This window comes from Benincasa hispida, chromosome 12 (assembly GCF_027475165.1).
Source record: "Benincasa hispida cultivar pf3 chromosome 12, pf3_genome.v1.1, whole genome shotgun sequence".
NCBI lineage: Eukaryota > Viridiplantae > Streptophyta > Magnoliopsida > Cucurbitales > Cucurbitaceae > Benincasa > Benincasa hispida.
This window is the reverse complement of record NC_143489.1, coordinates 47,030,677-47,038,989: the sequence shown is the minus strand read 5'-3', so window position 1 is coordinate 47,038,989 and position 8,313 is coordinate 47,030,677. Positions and strand designations below refer to the sequence as shown.

Sequence of the window (8,313 nt, the reverse complement as noted above, 5' to 3'; positions counted from 1 at the left end):
TACCCAAATACTCGTTTACAATGGCGGGTTACTTTGGACAAAGAATACCCCCCCCCCCAGTGTAAACCAAATCACAAGATCATACGTGCACGCAGAGCTGCCTCTAGGCTAAGCATAGATACACACTATAGGCCCAGGTTACTCTGGACTCCCTGGTATACTCTGGCCACATCTGACCCTGGTGGTAGCCCCCCTGATAGCCCGGGTGGCGCTACAGGCACAGGTTCCTCTAGACTTCCTGGTATACTCTAGCCACATCTGACCCCGGTAGCCCCCTGATCGCCTGAGCAGTACTACTGAAACACATTCAAGTAGCATGGGAACATAACCATCTCTCGAGTACAAAAATCAGTAGTTTTAAACCATTTCCACAACCATTCAACAACCTTGATTCCACCATCAAGAAGTTTTCAAAAACCATACAAATCACAAGTATGTAAACTCTGATTTTAAACTACATTTTGATAAATCAAGATTGTATAAAACCATCAAGAGTTTAGAAATCATGATTTAAACATTTTTGAAATATCAGTCAAGTAAAACAGATCATGCCATCACATTTCATAAATCATAGCATACTATCATATATAATTGCTTTCTCTATCAAAACATTTGAAAATAGACCACTCACTATCACTAGCACGAGCTCCTTGGGTTGTAAGCCTTTCCAACCTCAATTTGACCTGAAATAAAGTCCCAAAGTTACTAGACACTCACGATAGGTAAAATCAACCAAAACAGTGCATAGTGATTCAATGTAACCACTTGAACTCATTTTAACACCTAAACATTCACATTGTGGAGACAATGACGACTTTGGGTGCACAGATGGTAGCAGTGTTGTAAACCTGAGACTCTCCTTGGATTATTTGCTCTTGTTAAACATTATAGGATGTTGGATTTTAGTTATTGTTGTTCCATTGTTGAAGAAAATGGCAAAGCTTTTGGTTGAAGTTGTCTTTAATAATTTTGGAATTTATAAATAAAAAAAAGAAAAGAAAGGGAATAAAGAAAAAGAAAAGAAAAGAAAAGAAAAGAAAAGGGAAAAAGGGGGAAAAAAAGAAAATGAAAGAAATTGGAACCCCCTTTCGGTGCTTAGCGTTTAAAATGTGAAGCCACTCATTTCAGCCCATTTCTCCATCATTTCCCATTATATTTTCAGAGAATTTCGAGAGAGAGAGTGAAGGAAGAGGAAGAAGAAGTTGTTGGTTGGAGGTTGAAGAAAGGAGGAAAAGCTCATGCAAGTGCAACCATGGAAGAATTTGGGTTCAACCTACCTATCTCTAGTTTTTAAGTCGGTTTGAGCTACACAAGAAGAACTAAGAGTTGAGGCCTGACTTTCTTGAAAGTTAATCTATTTTCTAACAAATTTCATGTAGGAACTTGAGCTAAATCTAATGTTAAGTTAACGGTTTTTGAAAAGGAAAACAGATCACAGAATTTTCGGGCAAATCGGAAGGATCTCTGCTTTTCTCTGATTTTTCGAACATTCAGGGGTACATAAGTTGGATTAGAAGCTCAATTGGGTATGGTTCGAAATCTTATTCAATTTCCTATAAATTTCATGAAGAATTCGTGAGCCAAAAATATTCCTTTAGGTATGTTTTAGAGGGTTCCAAAATGAAGAGTTTGATATATAGTACATTAATTTTGGTCAAGTATTGAGGAAGTTGTGAGTGTTAGAAGTTACGGTATTGAATCTAGAAAATCTAGGAAGAAAATGTGAAGTGTGATTTTATTTCTAGAATTTAAAATTCATGAGCATGGAAAGACAAGACGATTTATAGTTCTGATGCTCGGTTTCGATTGTTTGACAGGCCAAGAGGAAATAGGTCGAGTCTACAGACCAGGGAACTAGCCAAGACTATGAGTGACAAAACAAATTTCAAAAATGACTTCTAAACTGTAATTTATGCGTAAATGGTTTACATGCTTGAATATCAACTTATGAATGATACATGATTTCTATGAATGGTTTCAAGCATAAGTTTTGAGCTTAGATCTTCTAATGAGGTTTATATACGAGCACGTGATTATTGACTTCCTGTAAAGTAGTTGAAATGATGCCATTTAAGGTAAAGTATGTATTAGCGAGTACTGTTTAAAGATTTTTAGTTTTTCATGAGCAAGCCGAGTAAGCTTGAGTTTTACGAAAGATAAAGATAAGCAGGCATGATTTAATGTTTTCATGTGGTTTTCTGAGACTTTTATTGACTACATGACTGAGATATTGAGCCCGAGGCTATATGGTACCGTGTGCACACAGGTTATATTCCGCTGTCAACGTTGAGTGTACTCCGTGACAACGATGCTGTCGGGAGTTCTGTGCGGGCCCCACTACGACAAAGACGATAGGAGTGCTGGGCGGGCCCCACTACCTCGTAGAGCTTGTAAACGTTGGTTATACTGGGCGTGCCCTACACAACGTTGATTTGTCATGTTAGTTAAAATGTTTTATATACTTGATATGCCTTGCTAGATTTTAATGACGTACTTGCGGAACATTTGAGAAAGCTTTTAGCATTACACATTTATGTTTAACGCTTTGATTGAACAGATTTATACGTTTAAAGGTTTATCACGTGTTCTGATTTGTGGATTTACAGTTTTAAATTTAGTCACTCACTGGGCTTCGTAGCTCACTCTTTCAAAAAAATTTCCCACTTTTCAAGTAGAGATCGAGCTCCCGGTGCTTGATAACTGCCAAAGTCTGTTTTTCTCCTAAAAGCTTCCAGATCAAGCTTCATACGTGTTGGAGTTGTACATTGTGTCTGTTTATATTGTAAATGTCTTTGTAAGAACTGGATAGTTTATGGTTGTGTAAGCAATAGATGTCGTGGTTGTGTAAACCCCAGTTGGATGTGTTTTTGGTTGTGATATCTCTATCAGGTTATTTTCCAAATCGAGTTATGTCAGGACTACACTTCATTTGTGTCTAAAGGTTTTTAGGGATTCTGCTGTGTTGTGTTACATGTAAAGTATTTTATATCTAAGATTAGTATGTTTATCAGGTTCAACGATTTAGCAGGATCAATAGGTATCGTTAGAGGAGGACGATGTCGGTTGGCTTCACACTATCTCCCTGACTAAGCTAGCAGGTAGTTTGGGAGAGTGTGTGACAACTTAGTATCAGAGCGGTTAGCTCCATGGGAAATGAGACAGAGCAGTTAGTGCTTAGAAGATTCTAGGAAGTAAATAGTTAGACGTTCAGTCTGTTCAGATAGAACTTGCATAGTATGGTCCAAGTATGAATAAGAATGAGTCCAATCAGGACTAGAATATGGGTAGAAGTTTAGTATCATGCATCTTAGTTAAGTATCTATAACATGTTTGATGTGTTGATATGTTATAGGAGTCATGCCACCATGTACCAGCAAACGACGTAGGCAGAATCAGGATGGGACGCAGGATCCTGCCCAAGGTCAATCTGAAAGAGGAACCAGTACCTCGAGAGTTCAGACTGGAGTAGGAAACGAGCAGTTTTTTAGATTTGCATAGGAGGTTGGTAGGCCAGAAAGAGCAGGGCCAAGTGATCTGGAAAAGATGTATGGCATATAACGACTGAAGAAATTAGGAGCCACAGTGTTTGAGGGTTCCACAGATCCAGCTGACGCTGAGGTTTGGTTAAATATGCTTGAGAAATGCTTCGATGTGATGAGCCGTCCTGAGGAGCGAAAAGTAAGATTGGCCACATTCCTGCTGCAGAATGAGGCAGAGGGATGGTGGAAATCCATATTAGCCAGGCGCAGTGATGCACGTACGTTAGACTTGCAGACTTTTAGAGGCATATTCAAAGACAAGTATTATCCCAGCACATACTGTGAGACAAAGAGAGATGAGTTCCTGGGGCTGAAGCAAGGGTCACTTTTAGTGGCTGAGTATGAGAGAAAGTATACCGAGCTTTCACGGTATGCTGATGTGATTGTGGCATCTGAGAGTGACAGGTGTCGAATGTTTGAAAGAGGGCTGCGTTTTGAGATATGTACCCCGGTTACAGTTATTGCTAAGTGGACGGATTTTTCTTAGTTAGTAGAGACTACCCTACGTGTGGAGCAGAGTATAATAGAGGAGAAGTCAGTAGTGGAGCCTAGTCGTGGCGCTTCAACAGCTAGTGGTTTCTGAGGTTGTGAGCAGCAGAGGTTCACACCTGGAGTGAATTTTTCAGGCCATCAAGATTTTAAGTGTCGGTCTGGTGGCCAGTCATTGAGGCAGATGAGTTCAGGTAGTGCCTATCAGAGGCAAAGCCAGAGAGCACCCAGTCAGTCTACTAGTTCAATAGCAAGACCGCGGATGGAGTCTTATTGGTGCCGGTGTGTACAGCCAGGGCATTTTTAGAGAGACTGTCCACAGCTGAGAGCAGCAGTTTAGAGGGACCAGGGCATTGAGTCCCACACAATTGAGCAGCCAAGAGTCTTAGCGACTGCAGGAGAGGGCACCAGCGGTGCAAAGCAGAAGGGAGTTGTGGGGAGACCTAGGCAGCAGGGAACAGTCTACGCTATGACTCAACAGGAAGCGGAAGATGCACCAGACGTGATTACTCGTACGGTTTTTATTTGTAATGTACCTGCACGTGTTTTATTAGATCCAGGTGCTACACATTCCTTTGTTTCTAGTATGTTTCTAACTAAGCTGAATAGGATGCTAGAGCCTTTATCTGAGGGGTTAGTTATATACACTCCAGTTGGTGACGTTTTACTAGTGGATGAAGTGCTATGTGATTGTGAGGTTTTAGTAGAAGGTCTAGGTATGATAGTTGATCTCTTCCACTAGAGTTGTAGGCGTTGGATGTAATTTTGGGAATGGATTTCTTATTCACTCACTATGCTTCTATTGATTGCCATAGGAAGGAAGTGACTTTTAGGAAACCTGGTTTGGCTGAAGTGGTTTTTAGGGGTGAGAGGAAGATTATTCCTACGAGTTTGATTTCAGCTCTGAAAGCTAAGAAGTTGTTGAAAAAGGGTTGCACAGCGTTTCTTGCACACGTAGTAGAGGTGCAGGAAGAAAAGATGAAACCAGAAGATGTTCCTAGAGTGCACGAATTTCTTGATGTTTTTCTAGCTGATCTATCAGGTTTGCCACTTGATAGAGAGGTGGAGTTCATTATATAATTGTTAACAGGAACAACACCTATTTCACAGTCGCCATACAGAATGGCTCCGAGCAAGCTTGAGGAGCTGAAGATGCAGTTACAATAGTTGACAAGGGATACATCAGGCCTAGTGTATCACCTTGGGGAGCTTCAGTGTTATTCGTGAAGAAGAAAGATGGTACCCTCAGATTATGCACTGATTACAGGTAGTTAAACAAGGTCACGATACGTAACAAGTATCCTCTACCATGCATTGATGACTTGTTTGACCAGTTAAGGGGAGCAACAATGTTCTCTAAGATTGATTTGAGGTCAGGATACCACTAGTTAAAGGTTAGGGAATCAGATATTCCTAAGACAACATTCAGGACGAGGTATGGGCACTATGAGTTTTTAGTGATGCCATTCGGTTTAACGAATGCGCCAGTAGTTTTCATGGACCTCATGAATAGGATATTTCATCAGTACTTAGATCAGTTTGTGATAGTATTCATCGATGAAATACTAGTTTACTCAATTGAAAGGAAAGCCCATAAGGAACATCTGAGGATTGTTCTACAGACATTATGTGATAAACAGTTGTATGCTAAGTTCAGCAAATGTGAGTTCTGGTTGAAACAGGTAGTATTCTTAGGGCATGTAGTTTCAGTGGATAGAGTTAGTGTTGATCCGCAAAAAGTGGAAGCTATTGTCAACTGGGAGAGACCAACTAGTGCAATAGAGGTACGTAGTTTCCTAGGCCTGACCGGATACTACAGACGTTTGTTGAGGATTTCTCATGATTAGCATTACCCTTCACAGCTTTGACAAGGAAGAATGCTAAGTTTGAGTGGTTGGATAAATGCAAACAGAGTTTCCAGGACCTGAAGAAGAGATTAGTGACAACACCTATTCTGACACTTCGTGTAAAAGGGAAGGAGTATGTGATTTATTATGATGCTTCGAGGCAAGGATTAGGTTGCTTGCTTATGCAGGAAGGGAAGGTAATAGCTTATGCTTCAAGGCAGTTGAAGAAGCATGAGTGTAATTACCCTACCCATGATCTTGAGCTAGCAGCAGTTGTTTTAGCACTGAAGATCTGGAGACATTATTTATACGGTGAGAAGTGCCACATTTTTACAGATCATAAGAGCCTGAAGTATATGTTTGATCAGAAAGAGCTGAATCTGAGATAGAGGCCATGGCTAGAATTGATTAAAGACTATGATTGTACCATTGAATACCATCTGGGTAAGGCTAACGTAGTGGCCGATGCATTAAGTTGGAAGTCGAGGCTTCCAAAGAGTGCCTTGTGTGGTATTCGAGCAACCTTGCTAAGTGAGTTAAGAGGTTTCAGGGCGGTTGTGACTGCAGAGAGCTTAGGGAGTCTTTTAGCTCAATTTCAGGTTAGGTGTTCTCTAGTAGCAGAGATTGTGAGAAGACAGCCAGAAGATAGTAACTTATAGAAGATGCTTGCAAAGTCCAAGCAAGGCTCAGAAGCAGAATTTGAGTTGAGAGCAGACGGAGCCATAGTTAAGCAGAGAAGACTATGTGTTCCGAGTATTAGTGAGCTTAAGGGTGCTATACTAGAGGAAGCTCACGGTTCAGCTTACGCTATGCATCCAGGAAGCACCAAGATGTACAGAACTTTGAAGAAAACTTATTGGTGGCCTGGTATGAAGTGAGAGATAGTCGAATATGTTGATAAATGTTTGACCTGCCAACAGGTTAAACCAGTGAAACAGAGGCTAGGAGGACTCCTTAATCCATGCCAGTGCCAGAGTGGAAGTGGGAGCATATTACCATGGATTTTCTGTTTGGATTACCTCGTACAACTGGTGGACATGATAGTATATGGGTAATAGGAGACAGACTCACCAAGACAGCGTGGTTTTTATCGATTAAAGTGACGTCTACACCAGATCAGCTAGCTAAGCTATACGTCAACAGGATTGTGAGTCAGCATGGAGTGCCAGTATCTATAGTTTCAGATAGGGATCCGAGGTTTACTTCTAAATTTTAGCTTAGTGTGCAGAAAGTAATGGGAACAAAGTTGAAGTTCAGTACAACGTTTCATCCCCAGACAGATGGTCAGTCAGAGAGGACCATCCAAACATTAGAAGACATGATGAGAGCACGTATCCTTCAGTTTAAGGGAAATTGGGATACCCACTTATCACTTATGGAGTTTGCTTATAATAACAACTATCAGTCTAGTATTGGCATGGCACCATTCGAGGCTTTGTATGGCAGACCATGCAGAACTTCTGTATGCTGGAACGAAGTGGGAGAGCGAAAGCTAGTTAGTCCTGAGTTGGTACAAGTTATGTTAGATAACATTAAGTCGATTATAGAGAACCTGAAGATAGCTCAAGATCGACATAAGAGCTATGCAGATAAGCGACGAAGAGACTTAGAGTTCTAAGTTAGAGATCAGGTTTTCTTAAAGTTATCTCCGTGGAGAGGTGTTCTTCGCTTTGGGAGGAAAGGTAAGCTGAGTCCTAGATATATTGGTCCTTATCAGATAACAGAACGAGTTGGACCAACAACCTATAGACTTGAGTTGCTAGCAGAACTTGCCCGAATACATGATGTTTTCCATGTGTCCATTTTGAGGAAATATATTCCAGATCTGTCACATGTGTTGCAAGCACAACCGGTTGAGCTGAAAGAAGACTTAAGTTATAAAAAGGAAGTGGTTCAGATCCTCGACAGAAAGGAGCAAGTTTTGAGGAACAAAACGATCCCACTCGTGAAGGTCCTTTGGAGACATCACGGAGAGGAGGAGGCAACCTGGGAGTTAGAAGACCAGATGAGGAAGAGTTACCCGAAACTCTTCACCTAAGGACTTCTAAATTTCGAGGATGAAATTTCATAAGGGGGAGGTAAGTTGTAAACCCGAAACTCTTCTTGGATTATTCGCTCTTGTCACACATTGTAGGATGTTGGATTTAAGTTATTGTTGTTCCATTGTTGAAGAAAATGGCAAAACTTTTGGTTGAAGTAGTCTTTAATAATTTTTGGAATTTATAAATAAAGAAAAGAAAAGAAAGAGAATAAAGAAAAAGAAAAGAAAAGGAAAGGAAAGGAACGGGAAAAGGGAAAAGGGAAAAGGGAAAAAAAAAAGAAAATGAAAGAAATTGGAAACCCATTCGGTGCTTAGGGTTTAAAGTGAGAACCCACTCATTTCAGCCCATTTCTCCATCATTTCCCATTATATTTTCAGAGCATTTCGAGAGAGAAAG

General features: G+C 40.6%; 2 pseudogenes; both read left to right on the top strand.

Annotated features, from left to right (window-relative positions):
* Positions 1–3,357: 3,357 nt before the first annotated feature.
* On the top strand, positions 3,358–4,156 carry LOC150032029 (uncharacterized; annotated as a pseudogene).
* A 482-nt stretch (positions 4,157–4,638) lies between these two features.
* LOC150032028 (uncharacterized) lies at positions 4,639–5,299 on the top strand (annotated as a pseudogene).
* The last annotated feature ends 3,014 nt before the right edge of the window (positions 5,300–8,313 follow it).